The sequence below is a fragment of the Acomys minous genome (assembly GCF_964271855.1).
Source record: "Acomys minous genome assembly, chromosome: 3".
In the NCBI taxonomy this organism is placed as follows: domain Eukaryota; kingdom Metazoa; phylum Chordata; class Mammalia; order Rodentia; family Muridae; genus Acomys; species Acomys minous.
Window position 1 is genome coordinate 128,237,799 of NC_140485.1, and position 26,826 is coordinate 128,264,624.

Here is a 26,826-nt window from a genome sequence, read left to right on the forward strand (position 1 = left end):
ATCATCTGCAGAGAAATGGTCCAGCAAGAAGTGGCAAAAAGAGAAACGGGTTGGACTGTAAGTGTAAGGTCCCTTTCTTCTATAGAACCAAGATGAAGTACTTTCCTTTTCTAACTGTGATCCTATGCTGAAGTCCTGGTAGAGGAAAGATGTTCTAGGCAGAGATGCAGTGTCCTTACCTTTGCCTGTCAGACCTTCATTTAGTTACAAAATTAGTGTAATGAAAGGAAATGGCCTTACATCAAAGAATTGGAAAAAGAACCCTGCCAGGCCTGGAACAGGTGTGCTTTTGTGTGTCTTAAAAACCCAAAATTCATCTTCTTTTTCTATAATGGGGAATGTAGGAGTTGGAAAGGTGGATCAGGGGGTAAACTGCTCAGTGCATCAGCATAAAGACTTGAGTTTGGTACCAGGTAAGAAGCCAGTGTGACAGTATGTACCTCTGAATCCTGTGCTGGTGCTGGTGTCCTTCTTCCTTAACTTTTGGATATCCTCAGTTAAAGCTACTTGAGGTCTAGCTTTTATGTCATGCCTTATATCATCTGTGAGTAGATCCTAAAGGACGTGGGAGGAAATAAGAGCGTCCCTTCACCAACTGGTCAGATGATAGAGAACTTGACTTCCCTTTCCTGATATATGTTTCCTAACTTTTAAAATACAGAGAGCCTGCATGGGTGTGAACCTAGGTACTTTGCATATATACTATGGCTGTGTAGCATGGTATTCTTGTGGGGTTCCTAACAGTGGGAGTGGGGGTGTCTTTAACTCTTTTGCTTCCTCTTGGGATTCTTTTCCTCCTACTGGGTTCCCTTGTCCAGCCTTGATAGGATAATTTGTGCCTAATCTTATAGTATCTTGTTATTCTGTCTTTGGTTGATATCCCTGGGGGGTGCTTACTCTTTTCTGAAGGAAAATAAAGGAGCAATGGATCTGGGGGAGAAGGGGGGCATGGAGAAAGGGGGAGGTTGCGGTCAGGATGAGAGAAGACTAAACACTTTGGAAATCAATCTGGTGCTTTCTCAGAAAATTGTGAACAGTGCTACCTCAAGATCCAGCTATAGCACCCCTAGACATATACCTGAAAGATGCTCCACCACACAACAAGGACATTTGCTCAACTATGTTCATAGCAGCTTTATTTGTAATAGTCAGAATCTGGAAATAACCTAGATGTCCCTCAACTGAAGTGGATAAAGAAACTGTGGTACATTTACACAGTGGAATACTACACAGTTATTAAAAACAAGGAGATCTTGAAATTTGCAGGCAAATGGATGATCATCCTGAGTGAGGTAACCCAGACCCAGAAAGACACGCATGGTATGTACTCACTTATAAGTAGATATTAGCCATATAATATAGGATAACCACACTGAAATATACAGACCTAAAGAACAAGGAGGACTCTAGGAAGAATGCTTAATTCTCATTCAGACTGGCAAATAAAATAGATACTGGAAGTGGTTGAAGAGAAGGAACAGGACAGGAGCCTACCATAGTGGTACTCTGAAAGAGTGCACCCAGTTGGGGATCGAAGCTAAAAATTGGGGTGGAGAACAAGGAGTCTTAAGGAAGAGGTGGGGGATAGAAAGTACTGGAACAGAGCTCCACAAGGAGACCAATAAAGCCAACAAATCTGGGGGAGGGGGGATGCTGCAGAGACTGATACACCAATCAAGGATCATGCATGGTGAGGACCCAGACCCCACGCTCAGATGTAGTTGATGGGCAGCACAGTCTCCTTGTGGGTCCCATAATATGGGGAGGATGGGCTACCTCTGACATGGACTCTGGTACCCACTCAATGATCACTTTCCACTGGCAGAGCAGCCTTATCAAGTCACAGAGGAAGAGGATGCGGGAAGTTTAGATGAGACTTGATAGGCTGGGGTCAAATGATAGGGGAGGAGGGCTCCCCTTTTCTGAGGACTGGGGTCAGGGAAAGGGATGAGGGAGGGAGGGGGGACCAGAAGTGAGTGGGCTATAATAGGGATGTGAAGTGAACAAATTAAAATTACAAAAAAAAATTTAAGAAGAAGGAGGAAAAAAAATACAGGGAGACTGGCAGCAGATTAAAAGACTTAAGTGCCATCTTTCCTATCTTGTTGGGTCTAGATTTCTGAATGAAGATCAATATCTATTATATCTCATCTCTATTAACTTAAAACATCTATCTTGATCTAAAAACATCTTAACCCCTAACCAACTAAATGTAATGTAAGATTAAACTATCTGGTCTTAATCCCATCAGAGACTTGAGAAGGAATAAAACTGAGTAAACCGGAAGTGCAGGTTAGCAGCTTCCAAAATGAAAAAATGACTGATACAGTTTACTGCCTGAACAGTCACCCAACACTCTCTATAACATTGGAGCATTATCTTCAGCCTTCTTGCTCACTATCTCTGAGAGACATATTTGTGATGCAGGAACTATTGAGGACTTGCTTACCCTGTCTTGGCAGAGTTCAGCCATTAACTCGGCCTACATCTAAGCTTGCCCATTTTTAGGCAGAATTCTGTTTGTGACAAGGACATTTTTCCCAGTGGCTTGTTTGCCACATTTGAAGCCAACTCCATAAGGAGGTTCTTTGATGCTCATTATCTTCTTTCAGGCAGGCTGGGTATTGCCAGGAGTTAACTTGTCTTGTTGTCAAAAAAAATCTTTAGAACAGTAAAAACATTTTTAAATGCCATATTCTGTAGGTCTCTGAGGCTTTTGAAAACCTTATTTAACTACTTTACCTTATGTATCTATAGAATCATATCTATCTGTTAGACCTAGAATATATATTCTTGTGATAAAATTAGACTAGTATTTGACATGACCATGATTTGTTCAATTAACAATTAGCTTGTATTTCTTAATTATCCTAAATATGATGTAGCACCACTTTCAAGGTATTGAAAGTAAACCTTGTATTATAATTGAGTTGGACATATATAATACCTCATATTAGAGTAGAAATATTACTTCAAGTTTGCCAAATACAAATAGCCAAATCACTATGAATGTAATATTTATATAATTCCTGATTATCTCATGGTTCTTCCTGCTTATGTAGTTTATTTTATTCATGTCTAATAATATAAATGTATATGTTTAAAAAAGAAACATAATAAAAATTTAAAAAAAAGAATCACAGGTAGATCTCTGAGAAATTAATAAAATGTAATTTTAAAGTGGAAAAAAAAAAAAAAAGACCTGAATACCCAGTAACAAACTTAATGAGCCTAGTGTTCTCCTATTGTCATTTACTCTTCTGGATACATAAATTTAATTCTTATCTACTTCTATGTAGATATGAAACTATGTGGTCTACAACAATACAGCAGAAAGAGAGTGGTAGCCTGTTCCAGGTTCAGCCAGAGGGATGTTGTAAATTATTGAGGGGAAGATGTCTACTGGGAAATGCTGGGAGGTTTTTGAAAGGAAATTTCCAAAAAGGAACTAAGGAGGCCATAGATCCTCGTTCACTGCTGCAAACAAAATCCAGGTCTCCATAGGGAATCATAGGCCAATGTTTGTTCTGAAAGGAGTTATATTTTCTTTAATATCATCCCCAAAGTATGAAATGATAAGAAAAGGTAAAAAAACAAAACAAAACAAAAACACTAAGACTCAAAGAAATAAAGCAATTTGCATAAGCTTCTAAGTTGATACTTAGTGAGTGATGGAGCTGCCAACTCATAACTCCTGCCCCGGACTCAGTGTTTTAAAGCTGACTTGCAAATAGAGCACAAGCAAAGCCCCCAATGTTAATTCCAGAGGACTAATAGTATTCTGTCTTGTGACTTCACCGAAGCTTTAAAAAGCAAATTTGTTGTTGTTGTTGTTGTTGTTAATTTCCTCTGTACTTCCATTAGATGAGCTAAAGAGAAACATTGAAAAATAGATTGCCATGAGAGGGCAGTGGAGTTTTACTGGTTCTAGGAGGAAGAAAGACTGGAGGTTTTGGAAGTTAGCACAAAGTATGCCCTGCGTGGTGAGCATGGGGGTGGGCAGAAGCCAGAGCCCAGGAGGAGACTTGCAGTGTCTAAAAGCTGGCATGTATATGGACTTGAACACAGCCATAACATATCAGGGAGGTCTCACATAAAGATGCCCTTCCTTTGCGATGATTGCATTTATCAAAAGAAACTCAAAATTTCAGGAGAATGGGAGGTTTTCTGCTGGCGGGGGAAAGGGGGGGGGGTGCTCACTGCAAGCCTGCCTGATTATACACGTACATGTACCCATTACAATTGAGGCAGAGAGAGAGAGAGAGAGAGAGAGAGAGAGAGAGAGAGAGAGAGAGAGAGAGAGAGAGAGACCCAAGGAAAGCCCTGGAGGGGAGGAACTGAACTACTCTCAGATGCTCCCTTTGGGGAGCGAGGTCTGGTGCTATTGTCAGCATTAAAGTGGCCCTGCATATATGCTTTTTCTTTGTTTTCACATCCCTGCTTCAGTTATGCCCTCAGAGGTAAGGAAACACCAGCAACAGTTTTCAGTCACTCACAATCGAGTTTGTCTCCAATATTTCTGCTGCCTCAATGTTCAGAAATGGCAACTTAGAGAATCAAGGCCTTTTTATTTGTGTTGATCTCTTTGTCTGTCCAGCGACAGGACCTGCTGCTGCTGAGTTAGCTAGCGTCTACACAGGGAAACGAGGATTAACATGAGGTGCATGCATGTACTGTAAACAATGAACATATTATCTCAAATACACACATTAACCATGAATCCCATGACATGCTTGATGAGGAGTCAGTAAAGGGTGTCCTTTTGAAAAATTCATCTACTCTACTGGTTTTCAGTGAGATTTTAAAAATAGTTTTATATTTGACCTCTAAACCATTTACTAATTGCTTCCTACTTTACATAGTTCAAATTGCTCACTACAGTCATTTTGATTATTTCACAAAAATATTTCACCCAGGAATAGAATTTGGTTGCTTAGTCCAGGAAGTGATACCTACTTCTTCATAAAGCAATTTTCAGAAGATTGGAAAGGGTCTTGAGGAAACAAATAAGAAAACCTGGGTTATGGAGGTATATCCACACAGTGGGTCCCTGGGTACTCTACTGTCGACACTCACATCACACACAGGCGTGCAGGCACGCATGCACACATGCACAGTCTGTGCCTCTCACAGCTGAACCCCAAGTGTAAGCCCTTGTCCTCACCTGCTTCGTTTCTTCCAGCTCTCATACCTAGCATTGTGAGATCTGCATAAATCCAAGAAAATCAGAGTTTCTCCTGGGAGAAGGTGTAGGTAACAGGATTAAGTGTGCTCAGCTCCCAAAAACCTAACCCAAGGCAACCTTTTTTTAGCATCTTGATTCATGGAGGTTGGTTTGAACACAGTAAAGGTAAGTTTACTCAGTCACCAATAATGTGCTGCCATCACGGAAAGGAAAGAATCAAAGCACTTTCCCATGCTGCCATATAACCAAGAGTGAGCCCAGCTTTCAATGCTCTACCTCACCCTCTCTGCCTCTTCCATCATCCCTGATTATCTGTTGTATGATTCCGAATCTGCGCCTGCCTGAAGGAAGAATTGGGAGTCTGTCCTGTCCCTGTGTCTGTCTGGGTGATCATGTGTGCCCCTAGCAGAGGCCTTTGCTCTCTCTTCTGTTGACTAGCACAGAAGGCATCACACTGGGAAGTAATGAGGGGCAGTCCACAGAAATCAGAGACACAGTTTTACAAGGGATCAAGTCACTGGCTCCAACTGACCCAGATAACAAACAAATGCTACATTCACACACATTCCTCATACGTTTACATTCACATGTAAATGCTGCTTCAAGCACCTATGGTGGATATTTATTTTATAAGTCTACTTTCAGCATATCCTTTCATTTTTCTAGGGAGCAATTATCATAACACGCATACAAATATACATGCATTGCCATTGGGTCAGGGGTGTGGAAGAATACATACCTTAAGATTATAGCTATGCATATGTTAGACTGTAAAATCTAGTTGTTTGGGAAATTCTAGGCAAGTAAGGATGATTGTTACATTGTTCTCTTAAAGGCAGGTTAAATAAACAGGCTGAGCACACAGGGGTGATAGCAATTTAAATCTGAAGTGACCCCACGGTGTATTACTAACTCTGGCTGTGACGTCCAGCAGAAATTCCAGTCTCTTAGAATATAAGAGATAATTTTCACAATATTGAGTGACCACAATTTAGAAGAGTAAAGTCTGGTAATAGGTAAGTGACATTTTAATTATAAAACTTAGAGCCATTTTCCCTACTGTGTTTTAACTATTTGATCTCTGATGTTCAGTGAATATATAAAATTAAAAATAGTAAAAGCACATGGCATGGGAGGGGGGGGGGGATCCTCAAATAGTATTCTTTCAAACCACTTCCAACACTCAGACATTTTTTTAATGTACCAAATAACTTTAAAATATAGGTCTTATCCAAAGCACTAACTGCTTATGATGTGGTGTATTAAAGTAACTTTTATATCCTGACTTAATTGTTGTCTCCAAAGCTTACTGCTTCCATCTGCTAACCTAGGTCTAGTCCTGGAAGCTTCTAGTCTCTGTATAATCTAATCTAGGCATACAATGTTCTCAGCCTAGGAGACTTAATTTTGAATAAGCTTACCTTTTCTACTTCTTTTTGATCTCTGGTTGGCTGCTTCAACTCAGCTGCCCTCTCCAAGATGACTGAGTCAAACTGGCTTTTCTCAGATTCTGACTGAATTGCTCCACTTGGCCTCAAACTGCCTCTAGCAATTTGTCCTAATCTTCTGGATTCTTCTTATTCTCTGGCTTCAGCTGCCTGTGCTGACTTGCCTTGAACTCAGGAATGAACTCCAACATCTTGCTTCCTTCTACAAACTAACTTTACCTTCACTGTTTGGGATAAAAGGTGCGTGCTAAGGATGTGTCTGTATTCCAGCCAGAGTAGCCATGTTGCAGCATTAAAATTCCTCTATCTCTTCTCCCTTTACGTTTAAGCTAAAAATTGTACACAGTTTAACTTTTATAATAGAAGCAATTTTCAATCCCACAAACTTAACAGTCCAAATATCCTTATGAAAATCCACTGATGTGACGATCCTTCATTACTGCTGCCCGATCATTGGTCCTTCAGAAAACGTCTACTTCAGCATCAAGGTTTTCCAACCTCCCAGTCTGTGTCGCTGTCTTTCCGCTTCTCTTCCTTGAGCTGTACCTTTCATGTGGAAGCTGCTCTCACTTGGATCAAATCTTTTTCAATTTGCTGGAACCCATAGTCTTTCATCACCTATAAAACCGTAGGCAAAATCTCTTCCCCAACATAACAGATTACCTGATTTTCGTTCTGGTGTTTAAAACATCTTTAAAGAATACAGGTTGATCTACTTCAACAGGTTTTTCTACCATCCAGTGTCCTTCAGCTAATCTTATAGCCCCTTTCTGTTTAACGGGGTACAATTAGGTCTTTATGAATCCACACACAGACCAGACACTTCAGCACTAGCATTCCACGCCCAGTTCCAAGTCAGTGAGTCAGGCTTCATGTCAGCGAGCTGGGCTTCCTGCTTGTTGTCAGTGGGCTGTCTATCTTTAATCCTCAATTTCACTGGGTACCACAGTTCCACATTTAAGCATTTCCTGTTCTCTTCCTTCCTCTTTCTCTTGTCTCTCAAGCCTCTGTGTTATCAGCTACTTTTTGTTATTGCTGTACAGCTGTTTTTTCAACCTTTTTTTTTTTTGAGAGGAAAAATAAAATAAAGGTTGCAATTGAAAGAAGGAAGAGTTTACTCCAGTGGTCACAACTGCAATAAATACTGCAGTAAGCTTTTTCAAGTAAGGTTTCTATCCCCTCATGTCCTATTCTTGCTATTAAGAGATCTGAAATGGAGTTTCCCATTTTTGAATGGAGGAAGAGTCTGTCTATATAATTAAAATTGCCTTTGGGGTGGCTTACTGCAATTCACTGCCTCAGAGGCTCCTTTGTTGTTTCTTATTCTGGGATTGAAGCTCCCAAGATGCCTCTGGGCATCCAGATGAGCTGGAAGAACTGGTGCTTCCTCTGGAGATGATCCCAGGCAAACTTTCCCTCTGTAGCTTTCTGTCAGATGTCTCCTGTCCTCCACAATGTTTCTGTCAGATGTCTTCTGCTTTCTGCATGTTGGCGGGCTTTCTTCTCCAATCAGGTTGGGTTATCCTTCCAACCACATTAACAGCCACATGTCAAAGTAACTTTTATTCTCCTGATTTAATTGTCATCTCAGAAGCTTTAGTGCCTCACTCTGCTAACCTAAGCCTAGTCCTGAAGGTTCTAGCCTCTGTACAATCTAATCTAGACCTACAATGTTTTTAGCCTCTGAGACTGACCGCTGAATAAGATCACACGTTCTAGCTCTTTCTGAACTCTGGCTGGCTTGTTCAACTCAGATGTCCTTGTTCAAACTCCTCTTCAAGATAACTGATTCAGCCTGGATTCTCACTCCACCTCTGACTGAATTGCAATGCTTGACCTCAAACTAACTCTAGTAATTTGTTCTAATCTTCTGGCTCCTTCTCACTCTCCAGCCCATTCTTTCTTCACCTGTGTCTAACTTGTTCTTTTTTCAACCTCTCTCTGTAAAACTCCGCGGATAAAAGTGCTTCTGGATTCCAGAAACTGAAGTGTCAGAAATTCCTCAACTCACTGACTCAACCTCCTGCTTCCTTCTACACACTAACATTACCTTCATTGTTTGGGATTAAAGGAGTGTCCTAAGGGCATGTCTGTATTCTAGCCAGAGGGAGCAAAGATATGTGCTAAGGGCGTGTCTGCATTCCAGCCACAGTAGCCATGTTGCTGGATTAAACTTCTACGGTGGTGAACATTATTAAAATAAACTGAAGGTTGGTGGGCTGCCTATTTGCATTGATTGGTAAACTCTTGCATTGATTTTCAAACTCTCGCCTACAGGGCTTGGTAAATATGAATTACTAGGGACGCTTGGCACCACAGACTTTCTTGTTTACTATGTTGATGTTTGGCCTGAGAAACCTGTATCTCTAGAGAATTCCTTTAAAAGGCCAATGTTCCTGGCAGTGCTCTACCTTATATCAACTGTATCATAACTGTCTGGATCCAGGAATACCCCTTTGAACTATCTCAAAAAGGACTTTATTCTTTTGTCTCCAAAAGCAGATAAAGGATGTTTAGAGGTCTTAGAGGACCTTGCTCCTCACACTCCGGTTTGACATATTCCTTGTGAGTTCATCATTTCATTGAGTTAGTTAGGGTGGCCACATCCTTAATCTCTGCATTAGCCCCGCTGAGCACAAAAATGTCCTGGGCTTAAAAAAAAAAAAAAAGTAAATAGTACAGAGCTTACTTAGTTCTTGGCCCAACAAATGCAGAAGACCATGGATCTACGCCAGAAATTGAGTAACATGACATGATGACCTGGGCAGTACCCAGCGGCACAGTAGCATTCTCTTGATGGTGTGCACCTGCCATGCTCATTATAATGCACTGAAATTAAATTAGAATTCATTTTTACTGCTTATTGTTCAGGGAGTAACCCTCGCACTTTCCTAATTCCTGTTATTTAGTCCCGCAGAACATGCCCCTTCGGAGGAGGAGCCACAGGCAGAGCCGACTGTATGCTGAGAAGGGGGCACAGATGGGGATGGGCCTGGCTCTCTGTCCTTTCTGTTCTTGTTGCACTTCAGATGACATGAGGGTTGTTTCGTGTTTGTTTTTCCAGTATTGGAAGCTGACAAGGACTAAAGTATCTTAACAGGAAGAGAGATAAAGAAGAATGAAGCATGTTACAGAGGCCATCTGAGTGAAAATACAGGCAGGGAAGCTATTGATGAATTCAAGATAGCTTTGGTTGATAGCCCAGGAGAATCAGACAGACAGATTGCATGGTGGAAAAGTTGGAACACATGTAAACTTTGTTCCCAATGAATAATACCACTGTAAGTTTCATCTAAAGAGGAAAGTCATTCAAATTGACCCATGTATTAAAAAAAAAAAAAAGAAAAGTTCTATCAACGATGTGAAAGGCTTGACATGCTCCAGTTTAGAGGCAGATAACGATGTGTTACGTTCCCTTGTATGAAAGGGCTATGAGCTCTAATTTAAGATCCACTAGATTCTTTTTCTTTTAGCTGCCACATTAAAATAAGGACTACAAGTTTAGTTTAACAGAGAGGTGTGCTCAGCCTGGCAGCCTGCTGATACATACTGTGCGTTGTTACATAACCCCAAGTCATTTGGTTAAATTAATCTATGCTTCTTTCATATTACAGTTACAAAGCAGGCCAAAAAAAAAATCACAATCTGATGGTACTTTCCAAACGTTTAAGCAAAAATATGCTTTCCCCCAGTGGTCTTGTGCCTCTGAGTCATCATCCCCACTTCCCCTTTTCTGGTAGCATGACCCAGCCTTCCCTTTAATCATGTCATCTGGCTTTTGAATCACTCTCTCTGCACTTCAGGAGGTGCCGGCACTTCCCTGCTGTTTAAAGCCTAAGAGTCTGTCCTCTCCTCACTGGAACATTACCCATGACCCTACCCATTCTTTGGAAAAGTGACTCATTCCAATACAAAAATAAAGTCATTTTCAGACAGGAAATAGCTATATGAGCTGATGGGGTGGGGCCAGTTAGTTCAGTGGGAGTTGAAGAATGGTAGGGATTGGTAAATACAGGAAAACAAACAGTTTTCCCCTGCCCTGTCAGTGTGTTTTTAATGGCACTTACAGGATTTCAGTTTGCTGCCTTGTGTGTGGGAACAGAGTTAACTCATCTCATACTATAACTCATAGGATTATTATCTTCCTTGAGTTGTTACAAGAAGATGGACACTCATTAGTTTGGAAAAATACATCATCTTTGATCATTGGCTGAGCCTCAAATAAAGAAGATAGCCATTAATTATTATAATTTAAGCCATCTTTACATCATGCTAGACATTTAAAAGGTGAAGGATACATATTTTGGTTAGTGAATACAAATAAAGACTTTACCTCTTTATTGGAACTGAAACATAAAATTTGCAAACGTTAATGTGTGTTTATATTATTTTTTTGCATTTCAGATGAAACAGAATTATATAGTAAAATTAGGCATAGAGTAGATTTTAATATTTGTTCTTTTAACTTGAATGAAACCAATAATTTGGCTATAAATATACACTTTTTATAGTTTCCTTTACATTAAATTTTCCACCAGAGTCAAAGGACTTTCACCAATACAATATACTAGGCTTAATCATTTCATACTTAGGAAGTTTTAAAATGAATGATTGAGTTAGATGTAAGGAAGAAGTCTTAGTTGATAAGGAAGAAAAGTTAATTGACATCTTACTCGTATGAATTACAGCAAAGATTTAAACTCAGCTCCTGAACTAAGCTAACTCCTCACCTAAATTGGCTAACTCTACAGGTTAGTTTTGTAGAACTCCATAGTTTCAAACAGCCATGTTTGAAAGTGATATCTAATTGAGGGGTAGACAATATGATGAATCAGAGAAAGATGAATCAGAGATAGGATACACTCAAGTCTAATAAGAGTAGTACAGAGAGAGAGATGAGGAAGCTTTATTGAGACAGTTTTACAATGATGTGTTGCAGCAAGCACAAGTTAGACACAGGTGAAGACAGAACAATACAGAGAATGACAATGCAGGCAAGGTTAGTTTACAGAAGGAAGCAGCCATTAATTTGAAATTGGCATCTAATTGAGGGGCAGACAAAGTGATGAATCGGAGAAAGATCTGACAGAATGAGTCAGAGATAGGATACGCCTGACTTTCACAAGAACAGACAAGAAAGAGAGGCTACTTAAGAGCAGTGCAAGGAAAGAAATCAGTCAGTTGGGAGTCGGTGCAGTGAGTACAGGCCAGTGGTGTTGAGTTTGCTTGTGAGGTAATGGAGTTCAGTTCAGGCCACCAGAGACAGTTGAAACCAGTGAATAAGAAGGAGATTAAAATATTAGAACAAATTACATGAGTGAACTTGAGGCCAAGCAGAGCAATTCAGTGAGAAGCCGATTTGAATTAGTCAGCTTGGAGAGGAGTTTGGGCCAGAAAAGTTGAGTTGAATCAGCAAGCCAGAGTTCAGAAAGAACTAGAAAGAGGGGCGTTATTCAGCAGTAAGCCTCCGAGATGACAATTACATCTGGCAATACAATGAATAAAAGTTACATTTGCACTGCTCTTCATTCCGTTTTGGGTTTCATTGGACTCAGAACACTTCCTCAAAACTAGGACTTTGAATGTGAAGATGGTTTATCAATGAACAGTGTAAGCAACAAGGGAAGTAGAGTCTTATGGTATATCTATAATGCTGTATTTTGGTTCATCTACTGGGTGATTCATGTTTGAAATCCAAGGGATATAGACAGTCTGTTGCTATAGTACCTATACAATGCAAGCATTACTTCTTCTTTATCCTGCTTTATCTCTCCTTCCCTCCCCCCGCCCCTGCAAAGGATGCAGCTGTCCTTGTACACACTGCTAGTCCTGTCACCCTTTGCTTATAACAGTGAGTTGGCAACAGATGGCTTTTCTGAGACAAGATAAGAGGACCTGGGCTTGTCCAAGTACATACTGCCTGAGCAGACAGGGCTCTTATCTGTTCAGATTCTCTTGGCTTCATTAACTATTAAATGCTAACCTTTTCTGTTTAGCAAAAGGAAACTCTACTTTTCCACAGTCTGATGAGAAAGATGTGGAGATCTATCAAGGCCATCTCTTTCACATTTTTACCTTCTAGAAGATTTAGGGGAAAAAAAAAAAAACTTTAAGAAAAAAGTTCACTAAATATTTCTCAGGGTTGCCGTGAGTATATTGCTCTTCTCTTAGCCTGGAGCTGGTTGAAGGAATCTGATGTTTTTGTATCTGCAATAACCATGTCTATAGTGCTTGCGGATAATGTTAGGAATAGCCTGAAGCAACTTTGGCCTCACAGAATGGAGAAAGCTCTCTGGAATGATCTTGTTCTGCCTGAGGGTATGTAAGGATGTCCTGTGGCTCAGTTATTTGTCCTTGGCATTGCACATCTTTTTCAGTTGAGTATTTTCTGCTTAGTCTTTGATTATTGAATATTTAAGAAAAAAATATGAATTTGGCCATCAAGAGTCACAACTCACAGAGTACAAGGAAGGTGGATCATTCTGTGAACTGGGCCTCTAAGTGGTAGAGAGTATTTTCCAACATCTCATTGAGATTTTTGTTTGTTAATGTTCTTGAGACCCAGGGTTTACATAGTCAAGGAAGTATGCAAATAATTTGTGCTTATAGGCTGTTTAAAAAGAAACCTAATTGTTCAATGTGTACTACAGAGAGGAGTTGTCTGTTGGATAGTCCTAGTTACAGGAGAAGGCTAGCTCACAGTTATGCTAAACTGTTAGACTGGAGAGCTCAGAACTACAAAACCATCACTCTGAAGATATATGCTGCTCTCACCTGACCCACCATCATCTAAATCAGGTGGGACATTTGTCACCGTTCTTGGAAACATCTTCTCTTGCTACCAGTACGTTTGTCAAAGTAATTATTCCACTTTTGGTTGGAAGAATTCTTCTAGATCTTTCTTATGCTTGTTGCATTCCCATTGATGATTCTGCAAACTGTGACAGTTCCTTTCATAGATTAAGAACCAGGACTGTCTAACTTTTGATTCAGTTTTACTAATAATTAAAATTCTATGGTGTGTGTGTGTGTGTGTGTGTGTGTGTGTGTGTGTGTGTCTGTCTGTCTGTCTGATTTTGGCTTTACAGCAGGGATAAAAATACAAGGCAAAATTGTTTTTTCTCAGGTGTTCATTTATAAAGTTATTTTTAGTTAGCACACAAATAATAGACTTCATTTGATATTTTCATATTTTAATTCTGTGTACCCTCTTCTTCTCCTCATCTTTTCTTTTCCCCTGTTTATTTTTGGACCTCTTCCTTTTCCCAAATTGTTCCCCTCCTGTTTTTATTCTATTCCTAGACTCTTAAGGGCTTTTATTATGAAGTGATTTGAATATTGTTAAGAACCAATTCTGGATCTATTGAGATAATCATGCAGTTCCTATCCTTAAGTCAATTTATGATTTATACTTCCTGATGTGCATATGTTGATGTCAACTTGGTCATATCTAAATATATTCATGATTTCACTTTGCAAGTATTTTATGGAGAATTTTTATCTATGTTCTTTTGGGAAATTGAGCTGTAGTTTTGTGGTTGTTGATGTTGTGTGTGTGTGTGTGTGTGTGTGTGTGTGTGTGTGTGTATCCTTTTCCCCCTCCCCTGCCCCTCTGCTTTCTATATGTGGATGAAAATGTGATTATCAAGCTTCTTTTTCATGCACAATATTTTTCCTGTCTGTTGGCCTGACATCACCACATTATAAACTCTCCTCGTCTGAAACTGTAAGCAAAATAAACCCTTTCTTGTATAAGTGGTTTTTTTGTCAGTGTATTTTATCATGAAAACAGGAAAGTAACTAAGACAGTGGGTCATATGTACCTAGGAATGTATCAATTTCTTTTAGGTTTTTCCAGGATTTTAAAAATAACATTTAAAAACCTGTTCTGTAATGATCCTCTGGATTGCACCAGAATCTGTTGCAGCACTCCCATTTTCATCTTCAAGCCTCTTTTTCATTATATTTAAAATGCTTTTTAAAACAAACCTTTAAAAAGTATCTACAGAATACATTGCTTCTTTCAAAGACATAAGTGGAAACAAGTGTGGCAGAGACGGAATTAAGTAAGAGTTAAAGGATCATAATTTTGCTGAAAGGAGCAAGGTTGATGTTTCAAAGTTGTGGAGTATGACCCCCAGAGACCAGAAGAGTAAATACCATGCTCTAGGACTCATGAGATGGCTCCCACTGCCCCATTTTCCTCTCCTACAATTCATCCCCTCCTTTCCTGCCTTCAAGTTTTAAAATCTTGGCTTACGAATTTCATTTTTGACTCTGATGCCTCCCTTTGGATCCTGTTCCGCTAACTGGGATGCTTTGACTAGCCTTAGGGGGAGAGAGAATATGTCTAGTCATGGAGCAACTTAATGTGCCAGGGTGGGCTGGTACCCATGGGGGACCTCCCCCTTCTCTGAGGAGAGGGGGGAATGCGGGAAGGTATGTATATGTGAGAGGACTGGGAGGAGAGAATGGGAGCTGCGATCAGGATGTAAAGTAAATAAAGAAACGGAGAAAAAAAAGAAATTTTCTTTTTGCATATCTGTGACTATCTGTATGAGCACATGTCATGTGAGTACTGTGCACATGGAAGCCAGAATAGGTCATGGGATACACTAGAGAGGTTTAGAGGCAGTTGTGAAGTGCCGGGTGTTGGTGCTAAGAATTCAATTTGTGTCCCCTGAAATAGCACCATGCATTCTTAAGCAACAGGTCTTCATCTCTCTTGCTCAATTTCCTTTTTTTTCCCCTTTTTTTCAAGAAAAACTTCCCATACAGTAAGATATTCCCCATAATCTCTTGAACACATCATTTCCTATAATTCCTTGAATATGACCTGTAGTCATCCGTGTCAGACTTCCTTTAACTTCAGTTTTCTATTTCTTTGTAAAACTGTGTACATGATGGTGTCCGAGGAAAGGGGCATTATTAGCTTTGTTTGCCATAGCACTGCATATGCTAACACTCAGGTAAATGTTAATAGACATTGAAGTGAACCACCAAGGGCCACCAAGATGGTTCAGGCTGTAAAAGGGATGACCAAGCATACCTAGCAACTGGAGTTCAATCCCTGAGACCTCATCAGTTTCCTACTTTTGTTTCAGAACAAGAAAAATGGTGCGTGTGCATGAATGTACTGTCTCATGTGTGTATATGTGGAGGCCCAAGGTTGACAATGTCTTTATGCCTTTCACTTTCTTTCTTTCTTTCTTTCTTTTTTTTAATTTTAAGAAAGGATCTCTCACTAAGTTTGGAGCTCAACATTTCTGCTAGCCTGGCTGGCCAGTGCATCACCAGAATTATTCTATTACCAGCAACCCTAGGCCCAGTGCTGGGATTACAAACTTGTGATAACACATCAGCCTTTTTTTTAAAAAAAATATTTATTTACTTATTCACTTTACATCCTGGTTTTTAGCTCTTTCCCTCCTCTCCTTCTGGACCAACTCTCTCTCCCTCTTTCTCTGTCCTCCCTCCCATATTCCCTAGAAAAGGGAAGTACCCATCCTTAGCTCATCAAATTGCATCAGAACTGAGTGCATCTTTTCCCCTGTGGTCTGGTGAGGTAGCCTCGCCAGGGGGAAGTGATCAAAAAGTAAGCATCAGAGTCTATGTCAGAGACAGCACTCACTTCCCTACTAGGGGACCAACATGAAGGCTGAGCTGCCCATCTGCTACATCTGTGTAGGGGACATAGGTCCAGCCCATGCATGGTCCTTGGTTGGTGCTTCAGTTTCCCCAAGCCCCTCTGGGTCCTCGTTTGTTGGCTCTGTTGGTCTTCTTTTTGAGCTCCTGTCACTTCCAGGTCCTTCTATCTTTCCCCCCACCTTTCCTCAATACTCACTATGCTTCATCCAATGTTGGCCTTTGAGTCTCAGCATCTGTTTGGCTCTACTGCTGGGTAGAGCCTCTCAGAGAACAGCTCTTAATGGGGAGCATAGCAAAATATCGTTAATAGTGTCAGTGGTTGGCTCTCTTCCATGGGGTGGGTGTCAGGTTAGGCCAGGACTTGGTTGGACATTCCCTCAACAATCTCTGCTCTATCTTTATCCCTGCACATCTTGGAGGTAGAATAAATTTTGGGTAGTTTCTGTGGGTGGGTTCGTGTTCCCTTCCCTCTACTGTCTACTTAGAGGGAGTCCTCTTCAGTCTCCATTACCCCTGCTACTAAAGTCTAAGCTAGAGTCACCCCTATGTCCCCCCAGAAGGCCTCCCTGTCCTAGGTCTCCAGCTTGTCACAGAGATGCCCCTACCCATGGTTGCTATTCTCTCTGCAGGTCCTTTGTTCCCATGCCCTGCTCTACCGAGGTCTGAGCACAGAAAAAAATGAGGGTGGGAGACATCAGGCTTTTAAGTGGATTCTGGGGATCCAAATTCAAGCTCTTGGGCATCCAATAGTTTATTCATTGATCCATTTTCCCAAACTCCTAGTCTGTATCTTTTAATTGGAAGTTTATGATTATTTACATTTGGCCTTATTGTTTACTGAGTTTTTCTGATACCTGTAATTCCATCAGTTGTTTTTCTAATTGTTTAAACTGTCTTTGTTGCTGTTGCTTTATTTCTCTGTTGTGTGTATTAGGAGTTGTTGGTACTATATTAGACATGGTAGATTCTTCCATAGGTCCTTTGGTCATCTATTTTCGTATGAGCCTTATTCTGCTGTGTTCTCTTGGCTGCAACTTCCTTCATCCTCCATGTAGGATTCCTTTAAGCATCTGCTTCAGTTTTGGTTTGGTAGTCACTGATTAGTTTTTGCCTGTCATGAAGTGTCTTCCTCCTCTGTCAATTTTACAAAGTAATTTCTGTGGTTCAGTTAATAATAATTGACAGCTATTTATTTTAAGGCCTTGACATACATTGTATAAATTGTAGCTCACATATCTGAAATTTATGGTTTCTGTTGAGATTTAGTGTGTTATTCTGAGGAGTCTGTCTTGGGAAGTGAACTGACATTTTTCCCTTACTAGAGTCCACTGTTGTTTGATTTGCCCTTCTGGCTTTTTGGCCGAGCATCATACTGGAGGGATGCAGCTGTGGGTGTCTCTGTAAAGCTTTAAGTAGCTCATCTTCCACTACAGTGATCTGTGGCTCCGGATGTTTATTGAACCAATGACCTCAGGCTAGGCATTATCACAAGCTAAGTGTTAGCACAGGCTAAGGTTTACCAAATGCCAAAGGTATACTTAGATGAGGATGTCATCTCCTTAGCCATCAAGGGTGGGGTTATCTCCCTCTAAATTATTTTCTGTGCTGACCCTCCTTCGGTAATCTGCATTTGGGGCTTGTCAGCTATGTCCCTCCCACTCTCTGATATGGATTCCCACTGCTCTGTCTCTCACATAAAGCTATGGCAGGAATGACTGACCTCTGTTCTAACGCTCCCATGATAGCTCAGATTTACACAATAGGTTCTGTCTCATGTTGGCTCTTGATCACCGATCTCAACCTAAGCCACTTCTATTTCACCAAAACCCCAAACAGGATTCCAGGCTTATAGGAGCATAAGCTTTGCTTTACATTTACCAGGGCCACTTAGCTTCCTTTTTGAATGATGCTTCTTTTCTTACCAGGAGCTCCCCCTGGGTCCAGGGGGCGGGGGTAGGGGCAGTGCCAGGGGGGCATTGTTCCTTTGCCTGGTATCCTTTTGTTTCCCATACTTATCAACCCCCTTTCTGTCCTTCTGTGTCTTTCTTTAGGATAGAGCTGATTCTTTCACATCCCAACTCTCCTCTTTCACTGTGTCACATGGAGGCTACACACCTTCTGCCGTCTTATCTGGAACTCTTTGTTTTGCTTTGTTTTGTTTTTGAGACAATATTGGTCTATGCAATGAAGCCATGGGCACAATGAAAAACAAAGATAATGGAGATCTTGGCAACGTTTAAATTTTTCTATTGATCTGTTGATTGTTGGATTTCAGGGTACTAGGTATTACATCTCAGTTCTTGCAAACACTAAGAAAATGCTCCATACCGAGCCACAATCTAGCTCTTTTCCTTGATTTTTAACACTATTTTTGTTAAGTCCTTGATTCAAATAATGCATTTTGAACATATGCAACCCCTCTCTCAACTCCTCCCAAAATGCCCTCTCCTTCCTCTTATCCCTTCCCACAAGGCTTTGAGTTGTCTTCTTTCTTACCTCATCGAGTCTAGTTTGTGTTACCCAGCTAGTCTTGGGAATGGGGCCTGCCTTATCATGTGGGGAACCTCACAGAGCATGGGAGGTCACACTGTTAAAAACAGACCCCTGTCACTCTCCAGTGCTTGTAGTTCCTCAGCTAGGGGTGAGATTTTGTGCCTGCCTTTCCTATTCTGTAATTTTATCTGACTGTAGCTTGTCAGGGTCTTGTGCATGCTGTCACAACTACTGGGAGTTCATATGTCCAACCGTCCTGTTGTGCCCGGATAATATGGTTTCCAGTCACCTCTGGCCGGCACTGTTAAAGGGTCCAGGGGCCTATGGCTAGGTAGGTCATAACAGGCCCTAGAGGAGAATCCAACAATCTTAATTGCTAAGTGAACATAGTCAAACAACTCCCGGTGGTTTATTGTTGTAACCACAGATCGGAGCATTTCGCAGCCCTCACCAGAGAAGCTCCTCCTTACAGCAGAGAGGAGTAACTAACACAGAGGTCTTCAAATGGTCAACTTGCACAGAATAAGCGTGTGCAGAGTGCTCAGCTCCAAATGCAGCATGCATGTTTTCTTAATTTTTAATGCTCAGCTCCAATTTGAAAGATTTAGAGTATTTTTGAAACAATGCATTTTGGTTTCAGCAAGATCTGTGCTATAGTGTTATGAGAAAAGATGATGAGAATGAAGATAAATCTTTCATTTGAGTTTGGAAACCTTGGAGCATCATTAAAATAATAACAGAATAAATCTTGTTCTTGTTTAATTTCAGCCATTTTATCAAATGCCTTTTTGGTTCAGTGTACCACTGCTTTCACCACAATTCCAAAACACCCTGAAAGACTGAATGGATATACTGATACTAAAAAATATTACTTTATATCTGCATAAATAGAATTCTATCTATTCACTCTTAAATTTATGCTTTTAGAATTAAATGTGAGTATTGACAAGATGGCTCAGTAGCTAAGAGCACTGGCTGCTCTTCCAGAGGACTAGGTTTGAATCTCAGCATCCACATGGCAGCTAACAACCATCCACCACTCCAGTGTTAGGAATCATGACTCTCTCTTCTGGCTTCTGTAGGCGCTACAGACACACGGTCCACATGTATACATGTGGAGAAAACACTCATACACATAAAATAAAAATACATAAACCTTTATAAAGTAAAATTTAATGTAATATACTTTAAGAATGAGGAGTAACTGGTTTTAAAGGCACTCATGAGGAAAATATATTTAGTTGGATAGATTGAAATAAATCAGTTCACTGAAGAATTGCTAAGTACGTGGGCACCATCTAAGCCAGGACAAAACTGGGATTCAGATAAGAGGAGACCCCAGAGGAGATGACATCTTGAGCCCTATACATCACTTGTTAAGATAATGGTACTTTTCTGGCGCTGTGATAAAACACTGACCAAACACCACTTAGGGGAGAAAGGGCTTATTTTACAGGTTACTGTCCAGCAGCAAGGGAATCCAGGACAGGAGCTCAAGGCAGGAACCTAGAGGCAGGAACTGGAGCAGAGACTATGGACAGTGGTGCGTACCGGCTTGCTCAGCTACCTTCCTTCTAGGTCTACCTGCCTGCAGCTGGCACCAAGCACAGCAGTTTGGGCCCTCCTAGACCAGTTAGTAATATGCCCCACAAGCATGTCCACAGCCCAGTCCTATGGAGCACTTTCTCAGTTGTGGTTTCCTCTTTACAAGGTGCCAAGCTGACAAGGGAAGCTAACTGTGGCAAGGTCCCAGCAAACCACAACTTGGGAAAAGTGGAGATTCTAAAAATTATCTCCTATGAGGAACAGACACAGCAACGCAGCGTATCTCATATGGAATAAAAATAATTCTAGGCTTCTGCTAAGATGGTGGACAAGAAGCTGCCTCCTTGTGACCCAATGACAAAAAAAAAAACAGTATCAGAGTATGAAAGCTTTGATTCTATTCTAGAGATAGGAAGTGAGAAAAAGCTTCAGCAGCAGTTCACAAAGGTGGTGACACGATACGTGAAAATTGTGGAGGAAAAGGCACACAATGTACAGACAGGGAGAAGAAACAAAACAAAACAACCAAAAAAAAACCGCCCCCAAAACAAAAAACCAGCCAAGTTGAACACAGCTCCAGTTGTGTGGTTTGCCAGAGGGGGAAAGGGAAGCCAAAAACTCACCACAAAGCTGAGCCAGGCAGCCCTGGTGACAGCTGATAGCCACTAAGGAGGCTGTGGGACCCCGGCACTGCTTCTGTCATTATTCCCGCCAGTTAGGAAAGTACAACGATGGGAGTAATTCTTTCATTTTCTGTTATTCATGATTAAAGTGCAGCTGGTTCCAGGACAGCCCATAACTCACTTCGTGCTATGTGTAAAACATGGCGGAAGAGATTGAATCTCTTGTTCTCTTTTGACTTCTCCCCCATCTATTTTTGTTCTTATATCTCCATGGTATTATATTTATTAAGGACTATAGTTCTTAGAAATGATAACAAACACCTGATTTCCATATCATTCTACTAGAACACAAGCCCGCTGAGAGCAGGGAGCCTTAGGAAGCCCTGTGCTATCTCTAGTGCAGTACTGTACACAGAGCCTGCTTTCGTATTTGTTGAGTGTTTGGATGGAAGGATACATGTGAACTCCTCCTCCGTACGTCATTTCCACTTACTGTCAACAACTCTAGGATGGCTGTCTTTACCCACACCTGTTAGTGTAGAAGCTATCAAAATGGGCAAAGTTATAAACTCCTATTAATTAAGTGTATTCCTATAATATTTAATACAAGTCCACTTTTTCCTATGGCTTTTCACTAGCTTCTGTAATATGAATTTAGGACCATGATCACAGTGATGGTAAGAAGTTCAACTACAGCAATATTTACTTATAACAGATTATGAGCAAGAATGCATCTACATATGTATTTTTTCTTTTAGATATTTTATTTATTTTTATATCTTTGATTTTTTATTAAATATTTTACGTATCTATTTATTACACATATATACAATAAACTATCTATAGCAAGAAGAGCCACAAAACAATCAGAAATTATATAAATGTTACACTCATAGTGTTTTAGCTTTTTATATTTGGCATGCTTGAAGAAAACATCTTTCCTATCTTGGTGAATACAAATCAATATCTATCATATCTTACATATGTATCTTAAGCAGCTGCATTGATATTATTTGCAGGCTATACTTACAGATAAGTAAATAGATTATGATGCCAATTCATTGAGACAAAGTAATATATACACATATACATCTTATACATAAATATATATGATACATAATTATATATAATACTTATATATACCTATATGTGTGTATATATTTATATATACTTATATATAATACATATAAACACATAGTTTTGTATATTATAATCCTGAGTCTGGAGTGTATTTATTATGGATTGTCACAACATTTAAATTTTTGCTCGAGTTAGTCAGCAGTGGGTTTGTTTTCTGCTGACTCACCACAATTCCCATATCTAAAGACAGTCCATTCCCTAAGATGGATCATGACACATCAGACAATGTGGTGTTTAGCCAAAGAACTTTATTATTTATGCAAGCAACTTGAGCAGAGAATGAGAAGGTGTTTACTCCAAAGAATAGTAGTGTGGCATTTAAAAAATGTATTAAGTAGAGGTAATTTGAAAAAATGTAGTGGTGGGGCTCTCCATGAGGTGGCACTCGTTGTCACCCTACCATTTAAAGTTTCAGTGCACTCACAGAGTACCTATGTATCTATAGGCATAAGTGTATACACATTTATGTGTGTGTACATATACCTGTTCAAATATGCTAAAATGCAACACATCACCAAGTTGATTTTGCACTTTAAAAAAACTTACTCATATTAGCGAGGATGAGGCACATAACCTAAACGGAGAGTAAATGTGAGTGAAGTGCCACGAAGTAGTCCAGAAAGACTACATGTCTTGTGTGTGCATGGGTGGGTGGGGGGCACTGAGTAGGTTAGCAATTTAGAAATATGTTAACGTTTTCTAAAAAGCATCGATGTTTAGTCCCTGACCTAAATTACTGTCTTCACCTGAGGTTGTCCCCCTGTTCAGGTCCCAGCCCTGTGCTCTTGTTAGGATGTTCTGCCTGCAACAGACTTCAATATGGATTTTGAGGTCAGCGAGTCACAATTACTCGCAGCTGGAGACTCAGCTAGGGTTTTGGATCATTTTGAAGTCATTTGTTTTCATGATATTAGCACTAAAGTGGGGGGGGGGGCGGAAGATTAGGCAGGTGGACTCTACAGGAAGCAGTATCCAAATAATCTAGGGGGAAGAAATAGACGTTTCTCAACAATGATCACAACACCCTTGAGCAGCCTACATACTGGCTTTGCCATCCACCACTCCAGCCCCTGCAGGAAGGAGCCCCTTCTTCCTCCTTATCTGGCTGCTTCTTTTTCAGTAAGCCCCGCCCTTTCATGATATGCAGGCAGCCCTTCAGGTCTTTGTGCATCTTAAGCCATGTTTGTAAGAGAGTTTATTTTCAAATCATCTCCACATCTAAAAGTGATTTTATGTGGGTGTCTTCGGCCAGCTACGATGATAATGGAAGCTGACATGGTCATGCTAATTTTACAGGTAAGAATCCTGAATTGAAGAAGCAACTCGGCCAAGCTCAGAAGCTACATAGACTGAAGGCCCTAGTTGAGTAGAACTCCAGACTTACTGTTCATTCACTGCTTTTTTTTTTTTTTTTTTTTAACCTGACCAGGGAACTGGCTCATGACTGATATGCCATGGGCAATGAAGACTTCACTCTGTTCTCTGTACAGGAGTGTTGTAAAGAACAATCTCTGGCCAGCAGACACTTTACATATAGTCCTTTCACTCCTGGGTGTTGTTTGCTAGAACCTTCTTAAGACACAGTCATGACCTTAGAGGAAAGATACAGTATATTAAATTGCTTCTAGTCCTACAGCTGGGTTTTTATTAAGGCTAGTGCCTGATTCTTTTTTTAGCACTGCCCCCAGGCACTTAGGAAAGGGCTCATTTTCATGGCTGGCAAGGGCATCATTCAAAGGACAATTTGAATGTGGCCTTTGATGTATTCTTTTCAGAGCTACTGTTTGGCTAGCCTGCAGGGAAATCTTTAAAACATACTAAAAGTGAATCTTATTTCCAATTTGGTGGACACTACATAAAGAAACATGGGTAAAATTCTGAATGTTGCTGTTTATTTGTGTAAGTCTGTGTCTAGGTGCATGCGTGCACATGCGTGTGTGTGTGTGTGTGTGTGTGTGTGTGTGTGTGTGTGTGTGTGTATGTGTGTGTTTGATGCACAAAACAATAAGTATGTTCTCTAGGAAATAACCTATCCAGAATTTCTTATTCATTTATAGGCCAACAAGCCAATCCCCCAATTTACCATATTTACAAAATCTGAAGACAAGAAACAAATAGCAGAAGTCTGTGGTGTAATTGCCATCATGAAGAGACATTCAGTTAGCATTTTTCAAAGATTTACTTTAAATTACCCAGATGTATTACTTACTGTTCCTAGGTATGATAGAAATATGAGATAATTTTATCTTCAAAGGGTTAAGTCAATGGCTGATTGGTTCCATACCCTTGAGCAGAATATTATGATGGTAGAGGACATTCTATTGCTCATTTCAGTCAAGAAGCAGAGAAGTATGAGTACTTCATTGGGCTTTTTGTTCTCTTATTTTATATTGTCCAATGCCCAGCTCAATGGATGGTGTTATCTACTTGCCTATATAGGGTGGGCCTATGTCCTTTGTTAATCCTTAGGTGCACTCACAGACACATGCAAGGGGGGCACTGATCTTCTCGTTTATTCTATATCCAATGAGGTAGACAATATTAGGACCGACTCATGGAGACTTGGCAGATCCTAAAGTGGCTAGATTCTCTAATGAGTCATTTCCTGCTTGTTCCCTAAGCAGCCAAATGTTGCCATGAACAGATACATGGTGTGAATAAATCAGGTAAGTGAGAAAGGTATGTATACATGTTGTATACATTTACAACATGATTACATTTAGGAGGCATGTTTCTCATCCAATATGCTGACTTAACATTTTCTTAGTGATTTTCAAAAATAAAGATCAGGTAATATTTCATCAGCAAGTACAAACACCTTACTGATACACGTGACATTCATATATACACTAAATGTGTATTTGTATACAGATATGATATGTAAAAATGTGCATATGAGATATTTATTTATTTGTGTTATCTATATTAATTATTATGACTTACCTCATTAATATCTGTTTTACCACATGTCTTATAAGAAAGCCATTCCTGGCACCAGCCCTTTGCTGGGAGTCAGTAGATTTCTGTGACACTGTTGATTTTGTTCACTGCCAAATTTCACATTGTGCAAAACAATAGCTTAATACTGGAGTGATTAAATTCCAGGGAGGCCTGACAGAACGGAGTTCTCGAAAACCTAAACCCTGCCAATTTTGATGCCTCTAATTTATTCTAACAACCAGTTAAGTCTGAATGCCTCCATCTTAATCATATTAACAGTATATTACAGAGTCTAAACACCCGAAGAACTCCAGTGGCAGAATGAATTTGGCTGCTCGCTCCTCCTTCTCTTTTTATTGGAATGATTTTTGTTGGTGGGAAGCTTTGGGTAAACCCAGGCCTTTGGTAATTCCCTATTGATTCCCTTTGTTTCTTAGATGCCTGGACCTGGGTGTTTGCCTAAATACAGTAGGAGAAATTATCATACTTATTATCCATGTAATAACATAGGTGCCAGGCATCCCATTGCTGGCATTTAACTAACCTTGTCCATACACTTGACTGCTGCTAAAGGAAAATTGTTTGAACAAACCCACATCATTTCTTATCAACCCTCAAATGCAGGCCTGAGTGACATCCCGCTGTCACTCAGGGCTGAAAGCTCCCAGAAAACATGTGCCCCAGTTTCCGTCTCTTGAGTCTACCAGGTGGGCAATATATTCAGCCTTCAGTGGGGCTTCAGTGAAGCCTGAGCCATGGCCAGTCTGCCCAAGCATCTAAGGTCCTCATACTTAGCTACAGGAAAGCTGACTATCCCATGTAGACTAGGTGTTTTTGTTTGTCAGTTTGTTTTATTTTTTAATTTTAAATCAAGTGCTTCCTGTCTCCCGGGCCCAGTTTCTGTCAACAGCCTGGAAATAGATAAGCATGTTTCTGTCCCATTCAAGCCAAGCAATTTTCACATTTAGTTTCCCAGAATACATCAACGCACACATGCACAGGCCCTGAAAATACCTATGCATCATTCCACAATGTTGCCAAGCTTGGCATGAGCAGGAGATGACTTGTGCTGTTCTCTCAGTTACACCTCTACTACACAATGTTTAGGAAGTCATTTGTACTCTCTGAGGTTATACTTTCTCAGTTATTCATACAGTGTCGCTACGAGAAATGAATGGGATACTGTCTGAAAATATAAAACAGAAGCTTAAAAAGTTGAGCGTTTAACAATTCACTTAATATGGTCAGCCTTAATTAAGAGCTTAAAGAACAGCAGTGATACAATGGTCATTACTTGTATTCTGTTTCAGTTCAAGACTCTGTGAGAGATGATGAAGCTTTTCATCTTCCTGAGGTGCAGACAAGGTGTCTTCAGAGGTTTGCTGCTGTTACTAAGCACTATGACACTAGATGCTGGTGGCTTCCAGAGTTTCTACGTAGTCTATGGTTAAGGGCAGCTGTTTGCTCAAAGGACAGATTCAAGTTGTATTTACATGCTAAACGCCTTCATTTGTAGTTATTCTGTAGCTTAATGAAGGAAATGATAAAACAGGCCCAGGAGTTTTACCTCACACTTGCACACTTTTATTATAGCCTGGGGTGTTGCAGGTCATACTTTGTCTTGGAATTTTATCTTCCATACCCAAGAATATTTAAACATTTTAAATTATGTTATGAAGTCTTGCATCGACTGCTAAAAAAAGTCCTTGAGGGACAGACAACATGACAATAAAATTGAATACTTAGGCACACACTGCCTTCTTCTTTATTAAGCCCAAACAGCACTTTCTAAAGCCAAGGCTCT

General features: G+C 40.2%; 1 long non-coding RNA gene across 1 annotated transcript in view; it reads right to left on the bottom strand.

The window, feature by feature from the left end:
• The window catches only part of LOC311595125, a 350,591-nt gene that overhangs the window by 88,316 nt on the left and 235,449 nt on the right, over positions 1-26,826 (bottom strand). The window lies entirely within an intron of this gene.